The sequence below is a fragment of the Cyanistes caeruleus genome, chromosome 3 (genome assembly GCF_971803275.1).
Source record: "Cyanistes caeruleus chromosome 3, bCyaCae1.hap1.1, whole genome shotgun sequence".
Lineage (NCBI taxonomy): Eukaryota > Metazoa > Chordata > Aves > Passeriformes > Paridae > Cyanistes > Cyanistes caeruleus.
The window spans coordinates 35,808,759-35,819,026 of record NC_141703.1 but is presented as its reverse complement, the minus strand read 5'-3'; the positions used below and the strand labels follow the sequence as shown (position 1 = coordinate 35,819,026).

Genomic DNA, 10,268 nt, shown 5'->3' with positions numbered 1-10,268 from the left:
TCAAACCTGATTATTTTCTCAGTGAAATGGAGGGATGTTAGTAGAAAAAAGGACGAAAAGAGCTTAACTTAGCTTTCAGAATTAGGCTCCCACCACTGTTGCTCGAGCTGCTTTGCTTTTTTTCTCCTGTGTGTTTCATGTTAGCCAAAACCAGATTATTTTAAAAACAGACTGTCCTTGTACAAGTGTTCCTTTATACACTGAAAGTTTCTTCCTCTCAGTTTGGGAAAGCCAAGACAATGCTTACGAGAAAAGAGTGAGTTAATCTGTGTGTTTTCTTATTTGGTTGGTTTTTGTGAGTTTTTGTGATTTTTGTTTTAAATTTTTCTTTCTTTTTTTACAAATAGATTGCTGTATACAAGAGGTAACCATAGTGCCTCTGATAGGGAATGTGTATTCACAGGGCAGAATAGATTTGGTCAGACTTAACAAGACGCAAGGCAATTTTAAGACTTTGAAATTAACTCAGTGGATGAGTTTTACTTCACATAAACAGAAGAAATCTTTCCCATGCAAACCACTGTCCTGATGCTTTAGAGAAACAGGAAGCAATTTTCACAGCTCATTCACACAACCAATGAAATGTGAAATAGGTTCCATGGTTAGGTGACAATCCTGGATGTTCCCTCTATCTCTGGGTAAGGCAATCTTATTTCTAGGGCATTAGGTTAAGGAGATAAACAGAGAGGAAAAAGTATTTATTAAGACCAATGTTACTGTCTGAATAATAGAGGGAAAATGAAGAATTACCAACAGGTCTATATTTTTATTTACATCTAAAAACTGTTACAGAACAGCTGTATTGCCAAACAAACTAACAAAACAATTGTTTTGTTTCATCCAGAATCTGAACAAGTAATTTGATGTAAAATCAGTGGACATAGATATAGCATAGAAGATTATGACAGTTATCACCTTCTGTATAGGAGAGATAATCAGAGGACTATAAAACTTCATGCAAAAACAGAGGTTGTTGCTAGTGCCACTACAATGTATAAATAAGGTGGAAAAAATACATCTCTTCTTACCAGAAGTTCATTGACTTAAATGAGGCAACACAAATGCACAGAACAATCACAGGATGAAAGATAATTACATTTTAAAAATTGTTCCCCCCCCTCTCTGCCCTTATAGTCAGTTTGATTGACACTTAATAGTTAAGCCAGTCCATTTGTTTCTTAAGAGTGAAGTTCCCACAGCAAAAAAACACACAACACAATAGTCTGTGCTGGAGTCTTGTGGGCAAGTGCAGCTAGCATGGAGTAGCTCTGATGAGTCTATTGAAAAAGCAGCTGTTTCTGCCTTCACTTCTGACCTGGTAGTGCACTCCAGTTATAGCTGTGTTCAACACCCTTTCACTTCTTACTCAGAGCTGCTTGTCATTCAGTGGGACAGAAACAAAATCTTTACATTGGTTTTAAACTACCTCAAGAAGCAGATGCAGCAATTACCTTTAAAAGCAATAGCTAGAGGGACCCTGAATGGTGGATGGTTTTTATTATTGCTGTCTGTCCAGGGAGCACTTTTATTGCTGGCAGTCAGTGTTAGATCTTCAATAGCAGTTGATCATTTTTGCTTCAGGCTTTTGTGTGTCCATATGGCCACGCGTGGAGAGTGCAAAGATGTACTGGGTTTGCGTGGCAACATTTTGGTAGTGGGGGGCTGCAGGGGTGGCTACTGTGATAAGCTGCCAGAAGTTTTCTCATGCCTAAAGGAGCCAATGCCAGCCAGCCCCAGGATGGACCTGCCTCTGGCCAAGCCCGAGCCCGTCAGCAATGGCTGTAGTTCCTCTGGTACTTGTTAAACAGATTTAACAAGGGGAAAAACTGCAACAGCAATGACACCTGGAAAAAGAAGTGAGACTACGTAAAAGAGAAAACTCTGCAGACACCAAGGTCAGTAAAGAAGGAGGGGGAGGAGCTGCTGCAGGTGTTGGAGCTGAGATTCCTCTGCAGCTCATGGTGAAGATCATGGAGAGGCAGCTCTGGCTCTGCAGCCCATGGAGGTTCACAGTGGAGCATATACTCAGCCTGTGGAGTGTGTCAGAGCAGGGGGAAGCCCAAAGGAAGTTGTGACCCCCATGGGAAGCCTGTGGTGCAGCAGAGTCCTGGCAGGAAGAGAGGAGCCTGCACTGGAGCAGGTTTGCTGTCTGGACTCATGACCCTCGGGTTGCCCATGCTGGTGTAGCCTGTTGCTAAGAGACTGCACTTTGTGGTAAGGACACACACAGGAGTTCATGAAGAGCTGCAGTCCATGGGAAGAGCTCATGTTGGAAAAGTTTGTGAAGAACTTCCATCTACAGGAAGGAACTCACTTTGGAGCAGGGGGAGAGTGTGAGGAGTCCTCCCCCTGAGGAGAAAGGAGAGACAGAAATGAGGTGTGATGAGTTGAGCAAAGTCCCCATTCTCTGTCCCCCTCTGCTGATGGGGGGAAGAAGGTAGAGAAAACCAGGACTGAAATTGAGCCTGGGAAGGAGGGAGTGATAGAAGGGTTTGGTAAGCACCTGGTGTCCAGCCAAGCTCAACCCTTGACAAAAGAACAAATTTTGCTACTGAAGAACTAGTTTTTGTCTCGCCTTTTAATTCTACGTTATGGTCCATTGTGTGCATACTGCAAAATGAGAAAACAATGTGATTAATCCATAAATGGTAGCCAAACTGAAGGAGTGCCTCAATCAAATACTACATCTCTGGACTCAAAATTATTAACATGGCAATTATAGAAGGTCTACAGAATTGCTGACGCAGACGGCTTGGGAAATAATGTATGGTTACCAAAGTATAAAATGATCCCAAATAGTTACACAAAGGGTGGTACAGACTTTTTCACTTGTTAAATTTGTGTATACAATTGTTAGAGCTCAAAATGATAGGCTTATAAAAGTAGGACAGGTATTAACAAGTGTACAACATTTTTCCTTTAGCAATATAGTTATTATGGGGTTTTAGGTAGTCAAGTATTCACTGAATACTTGTATTCACAACATACTCACTTGAAGTGATGATTTCTTTTGGAAGCTTTCATAGATAAAAAATTTTCATGTTCATGACCCATATGTTCTCAGATTCAAACATTTTGACTGTTAGTTTTTCAAGTGGCAGTAAGCACCTAAGGACTAAAAGATTCAGGACTACTAATATTAAATACAGAATAAATTTGGTGATAATTAAGACACATGTAATTAGATTAAATTGAGATTTCTCAGGTATGCAAATGGCTGTTTGTGTTGTACTATAATTAGCTTTGTCAATGCTCATTGTTAAGAACTATGCTATATCTTTTTATTTTAATAGTTTTGGAGGAGTTTATAGAATTTTTATGTAAAATCTAGTTGATTTGTTTTGGGGTATTATGGAAGGCTTACCTGCTAAAATTATGTGAGTGTTGCGTTATTAATCAAAGCCCAGTTCTCTAGGAATTTCCAGGAACAAAAATCCAATCCACAGCCCCAAACTACACTGTTTATTTTATTCTGTGGCTGATCTTATAAACTGTAACTCAAAAAATACCTACTCCAAAGAGCTGATCATCCCAATGTTATTGTTTTTCTTATTTATCCTTAGCTACAACCTAAAATAAAAGGACATATGCTGTAAAGGTGAACAGTCGAGAGAAACTCAATAATGACCTATGTATCAGGGTTGAAACAATGACAAATAGTTATTTCTGGAAACACATTACCTTGCAGATGTTCAAACCAGCCATAGGTGTAGCATTATCTTGAGTTACCTGTGACTGTGGAAGAGATCTCTTTATAAACAGAAAACCATCTTTTTCTTTCAGAAAATAGTAGTTTTGAGAATGAGCTTCTTGGAAAATAATTTACTGAGGAACAGATGGGATCTCCCCAGTTATGTACTGAATCTTTATATATATTACTTAAACTGCAGTTAATTTTGCTCTTTCAGAAATGTTGCTTCCTGAATTGAAATATTCAGATCACTCAAGCCTGGTGAAGCAATGTTGTAAGAAGGAACTGAGAGCAAGCTGTGAAGACTCAGAGGTTGCAAAGCTGTTAGAGGGAGAGAATCCTGTGGGGTGTTCTTTTCCATGCAGATGTGCAACATACACTTGTGACTGAATCAAGGTATCTTTACAAATAACCTAGTTTCCAGATGTTAGAATACAGTAGTTGGTTTTGCAGTGTAGTGAAAACCAAAAAAATTTGGTAGTGGCCCACATATTGCACATATTTACAGAAACTGAACCAGAGACACGAGAGACACCAGCCTGTGTTCTCTACCAAATCCCAAATAGGCCATAGGATTTTAGACAAATTAATGCTTTTTTTGGAATTTCTTTGAATTATATTTGTCACAGTGATGCTTAGTAGGCATTGCTTATGAAGACACATAACTTGAATTAAATAAATAAAGAATTAAATAAACATTAAATTTGTAGAACTAAAATTTCTTGTAGTAGAGTCACTGAAAGCATATGTGAAGAGTGAGAGAAGATTAGCTGAGCTATTAATGGCTTGGTGCTATATTATTCTTTTGAGTTTCTGGAAGTTAGATTGATAAATATTATTCCCCTGTAAGTTACACTCAGTTTCCAAAATTTTGCATTTTTCAGGAGGTGATGCCAAGCAGTAAGCTTTCCCTAATTTATTATGTTTAATGTGCAACTTACTGCATTTTGTAGTGATGAACTTTACTTGGGCACTCAGTTTAAATAACTGCGTGTTTCAAAAATCAGGACCCTGCTGTTTAGCTGGTAGATATAAGAGAGGACTGATTTAATTTTAAAGAAGTTGTATTACTTTAACTAGCTAGAGGTTTGGTCTGTGGGGTTTTTTTTTGTACTGTAATAATGTCCATCAGCTCAAGCAACTTCCAATTGTGTGAGAACAGCTCAAAACAATTAGCTATACAGTGTTCCTGCCTTAAAAGTCTGTACCTCTAGATAAGCAAGAAAGTTTAAAAAAATACAAAACCAGGCATCTGGATTTTTCAACTGTTAAGAGTACAGGCTGTGGCTATGATAAGAAAATGAAATTCTCAAGGTAATTTGGAAGCTAATAAATCAGATTTTTTTTTTTCTTGCAGGTTGTTCTCAATGGCGTATTAATACCTCTGTAACATGCAGCTCCATTTCTTTCCTCTCAGAAATTACATTGGCAAGATGACCCTTTCCTCTCCTGTGGAGCTTGACTGACAGGCTGCTGCCAAAGAAGGAAAATGATTTTCAAAGTCTGACCTAAGTAAAACCATTGCTTGCACTCTCACTGGACTTTTGTTGCTTCAGGTGTTACAGGAAAAATAAATCAACTCAACTGCTCTGGTTCTTAATAAGAGTATTATTAAGATCCCCAAGCATAGCTGATACTGCTCTTCCAAACAAACCAAGGAACTCCATTCATTTATTGATGCTCTCTCCATGAAGGGATTATGTTTCACTTTGTTTGAAGGACCTGAGAGCCCTTATTATTTTTGTTTGCAGAAACACTGTGGTGCACATGAAAGGGACACAGAGGAAAAAAACCTTTTTTTTTTTTTTTGTTGGGGGGAGAATGGCTGACAGTTGATTGCCTTTTTTTTTTTTTTTCTTTTCCATTTGAAAAAGCTTCTTGGATGATTGATTTCTGATTTAGATTACCACATCCTCCCTGTTGTTCCCTGCTCTGTTTACTGAAATTTTCTATCTGCCTTGCTCAGCTGACATTCAGGATATTGATAAGGTTAAAGATAATGACTGAGTTGATTTAGAGGCCAGGTAGGACTCCAAGTCTATGGTATTTTGATATAGTCTTTCTTTTCTGTCATCCAGTAAAGACAAATATTTACTTAGAATTAAAAAAAAAAAAAGAAAAGACAAAATACAAAACCATGAAAAAAAAATCACCCTCTCTCTTTTATAATTCCTTTCCCTGTAGCTTCCATAAGTCCTTGTACAACAATGCTTACCATGGAAAACAATTGTAGCACTTGATGGGAAGAATGTGGCTTTTTTTGAGGCATCTCATACGTGTGGCAGAAAATCCACAAGACAGCCGTCAAATTTGTCTTTGCAAGCAAATATGCAGTTCCCGGGCTTCTCTGGTACATGCCCTTCCAGCATCCAAATACCAAGTGAAATCTGTGGGGAAGGGGTGAGAAAAGGCTTACAGGAGGTTTATGGGATCTAAGAGGCTGCAGCAATTAATCAGATTGGGTCCACTGTGCCTTCAGTGAGCCTGGTTGACTTACGAAGCCTGAAAAATTGTCCTTTCCATGTCTCTGCATGCCTGTACCCTGATTTTTCATCCCATTTTGAAAGCAACTGAATGGAATATTTATGGCCTATTCCCTTTATCTGCACTGAAGAATTGAAAAATCCAAATTAGGGGCTCCATTTATTTGGGGTTGTCAGGAAACCATTATAATAAGGAGAATGCTTTTCACACTAATACTACTGAAGTACAGTAGTTTGACTCATCTTTCTTATATCTAATTTTAACTGTACTGCTTTCCTTTGTTCTGCCTTATTTCTCAGCGTGAGTCAGCCCTGGACAAACAGTTAATGACAACTGAGCAGGATTTAATGTAACTGGAGAACGACATGTGTAGCGCAAGAAATTATAACCTTTGCACTGTTCCACCTCTGTGTCTGGCATGAAGAGGGATTTACATTTTTGCTGCATGTCAGCAAAAGCTACGGTCTGCTGACAACTGGGGAGGGCTGGGATGCTCCTGCCTCCTGGTCCTGTGTCCCCTTCAAAGGCACCCACTAGATACATCCAGCTCCGGGGATACTCCCATGCTTACTTTCTTTGTGGTGTAAATTACCTCTATGTGCAAACAAATTTGCAAGCATGGACTTGCACAGTAAAGCCTATGTTTTTATTTGATAAGTGAAGGAGATACTAATTATATCAGCTGTGTTAGATCTCCTGAAAAGGAGGTGTAAAATTTTCAATCTCTGCTGCATACTTCTAGTGACAAATAAAACCAGAAGGGAATAGATTCCATTTCAGACGGAAAATGCAATAATTTGATACATCTTTTAAGACTTCACTGAAAAAAACCCACCACTTTCTGGGTTTTGTGTACACCACTTCATTTATAGTGAAAAATGAAAGCTATAGAAATATTACTCAACTTACTAATACTCTAGGCCTGATTTTTCCTTTGTTTTCTGTGCCTTTTAATGGATATAGGTTTCATAGGTTATCATAGCTTTCTTCTGGATTTACAGTGTGTAACATAGCATAGGGATATGACTTTTGCTGCAGAGTACATTTGCATTTAAGGGAAGTCCTTACAGACAGTTATTAAGCTAAAGGTTATAGAGGAAAAAATACAGTGTCTGTTGCTTCAGCTATAATAAGACCACAGCAAAGTGGACGACAAAAGATATTTTTAGGATCTGAACTGTTTGCTTTCTTCCTGTGTCATGATTCCTGCTACTCAGACCTGATGTTTTAGACTATGTGACAAAGAGTTTTGCTTTTTTTTTTTTTTTCACTGCCATTTTTAGAGGGCTTTTTTTGCAAGGTAAGGTCAACTTATTCCTGCAGTTACCAATTTTGAAACCAACCTAGAGAAAAGCAGTAAGATATGGCAGCATTATAACCTCACTGAGATTTCTGAGGATTCTTCTAAAAATAAAAACGGGCAATTTTTTCTGCTCTCTTCTTTACAATTTTTTGACTTATAAATCCAAATGTGAGACACCTTCCCAAGTTTGGAAAGAGTGGAGGTAGATTTGACATCACTAAAAGATAGTATTACCAATAATAACAGTGATAAAAAAATAAATAAGAAAGATACTATTTCTGCTTTTCAGATGAGGTACTGCAGTGCTGAGTTTCCCTAGCAATTATTGAAAACTTCTATATTCTAATTGACATCTAATGGAATTTAAGGCACTTGAATCTCTTCCTTATGCCTTTAAAGATCATTGTAGACTGATACTGATTCAGAAGTACTAACATTCTGTTCCAACTCTTTATTCTTGATGGCAGCAAAAATATCAAAGAGACCTAGGGAAAATTACAAGGAAAATAAAGATTCTAAAATAATACATGAAATAAAGGATGTCTTTTGTATTAACACTTTAATGAAAAGTATCAGCTTTCTCAGCTAGATGTATCAATCTCTTCAAAGCTGTGACAGTCAGAACCTGTCATATCAACAGTATGAGGCTAATATACAACAGCTGTGAATCTCTCCTGAAAGAAAAAAAACCCACCCTAACACTGAAAAGTTAACTTTTTCTGCAGAAGGATGTTTAATAGACTATTGTTTAAAGACCAAGCCCTTTGTTTGAATCATATTCTGGCTTTTGTTAGAAAATATACTGTGCAAATTACCTTTCATATTGACAAACACTTGAAAGAATGTTCTAATTACTTGAACAACAATGAATCCTTTTGTTATCTATCTTCCCCTGTTTTCAAGACTGGTTGTGTTCAGACCTTATTTTTCAGACATAATTAATCTGATTTAATTGTATACCATTCAGCTGAATTTAATATAAATATAATTAAAGAAAAATAATTTCACTTTGGACTCTTTCATTATGAATATTTTGCCATCTAAAGGTTCCAGCTGATGCAGTTATCCATAGTTTTGGGTTCAAACAAGTTTTACTATTTGTTGCATTAAGTTTAACTTTCATGGATTTGGTTTTGGGCTTTTTTCATTAAGCATTAGCACAAAGAAAGAATTCAATATGAACACACAAAATAGAAAAGAGGAAAAATTCCATAAATCATGTATTTATAATGATATTATAAAAAATATGAAATTTTCCTACTAAAAAAGGGGCCATAATTTCTGATATAGGTTGAAATGATATTTTGAATAAGTAATTAATAGCTAGATTGCAGGGGTCATTGGAGATGGCACTGCATGGAGTTGTTCTGCATTAGCTGCAGGTGGATCTAGATCCTGAAGATGCTGGGGACTTCATTAAAGGATATATGACACATTTTCTGCTGTGGTTACTAACTGCTTTCATGGCTGTCACCCATTCTCTCTAGAAGTAGTGTTAAACCAGCTGATTGAAGTCCTAGTGCAATCATGTCTTTATATAGAGAATTCTATTTACTGGTAAGGTGTTGCTCCATAAATATTTGCATCAGATCCACTCAAACATTTATATGTGTTGTGCCCACTGAATTTGAGAACCACGGGACATCTTTACAGATGAGATTGGCCAAAAAGACAACTTTTACAAAGAAAAATCTTTTATTATCCAAAAACTAATCTATGACTAATTATTATTTATAGCGTTTTCTTAAAAAAATCCAAACCAGCTGTTTTCTATAAAACACCCTTAATGAGATTTTAAATTTTTTCTAACATGGGTAGTCAGAAGATTTGAATATTCTGCAGAATTTTTTTCATTTTGGGAAAAAAGTCTCATCATTTTCACATTAGAATAAGAATAAAACAAAACTCCACCTCTCATAATTCTGTCTAAAAACTAGGCTACATTTTAACAGAAAAACTGGTGGCTAGTACTGGCACAATGGTGGAGCAGAAAAAAGGTGGGAACACAGAGGAGATTCCTCTCTTTTTGTGTCAAAGCAGGGCTGCAAAAGGAAAACAGTGCTCTTCCTTTCATGTAGCCAGCAGTTTATAAATCAGTGAAAGGGGGTTGTGGCTATTGTATTTTCACCCTTTTTGCTGCAGTGGTTTTTCTTAGCTGCACTTAGGAAAACCCATCTGTAGGCTTCCTAAATTAGATGAAAGAAGGTGGTCTGACCCTGTGCACAGAGGATGTGATAGCACAGCATAAACCAACGGTGGAGTGATGGATAAGACTCAGAAAAACTCTCCCCTTTTGCATTTACAACCAGTAAAGTGCACTGTCAGAGAAAAAGAGATAGATGAGATGGACCACTGGTTTGATCCACAAACTTCCAAAATACTTGCAGTACGACTCTGATGTTGTAATTTTGTAACATCTGCTCTGATAAATTCACCTACTAATGGCAGGTCATAAAACCTGCACATCCTGGCAAATTACTTCTGTTATAAAAACTTTACATAAGGTTGATAACTATCGTGTGTCATACCAAGGTAACAAACTATGTGCCTAGAAAATGCATTTCAAGTGTATATCTTATGGCAAATGTAGTGCAGATGTCTGATAAGTGTTTCTGTAGGGATAAGAGAGCCTGCAACAACAACAAAGAATCTTTAAAGACAAAACTTACGAGAGTTTGGATGTTGCTTGGGAACTCGGAGCCAGATCACCCAGGACCTACTGGTAGGGGATTTTACTGATAAAAAGTGACCTTAAAATTTGGACTATAATGCATAGCAAAATATGAAAAT

General features: G+C 37.2%; 1 long non-coding RNA gene across 1 annotated transcript; it reads left to right on the top strand.

Moving 5' to 3' along the window:
* Positions 1-203: 203 nt before the first annotated feature.
* Positions 204-8,485, top strand: LOC111922751 (uncharacterized). Its single transcript, XR_002860701.2, has 3 exons — positions 204-256; positions 3,909-4,087; positions 5,049-8,485. It is a non-coding gene; the product is annotated as an uncharacterized LOC111922751 (long non-coding RNA).
* The last annotated feature ends 1,783 nt before the right edge of the window (positions 8,486-10,268 follow it).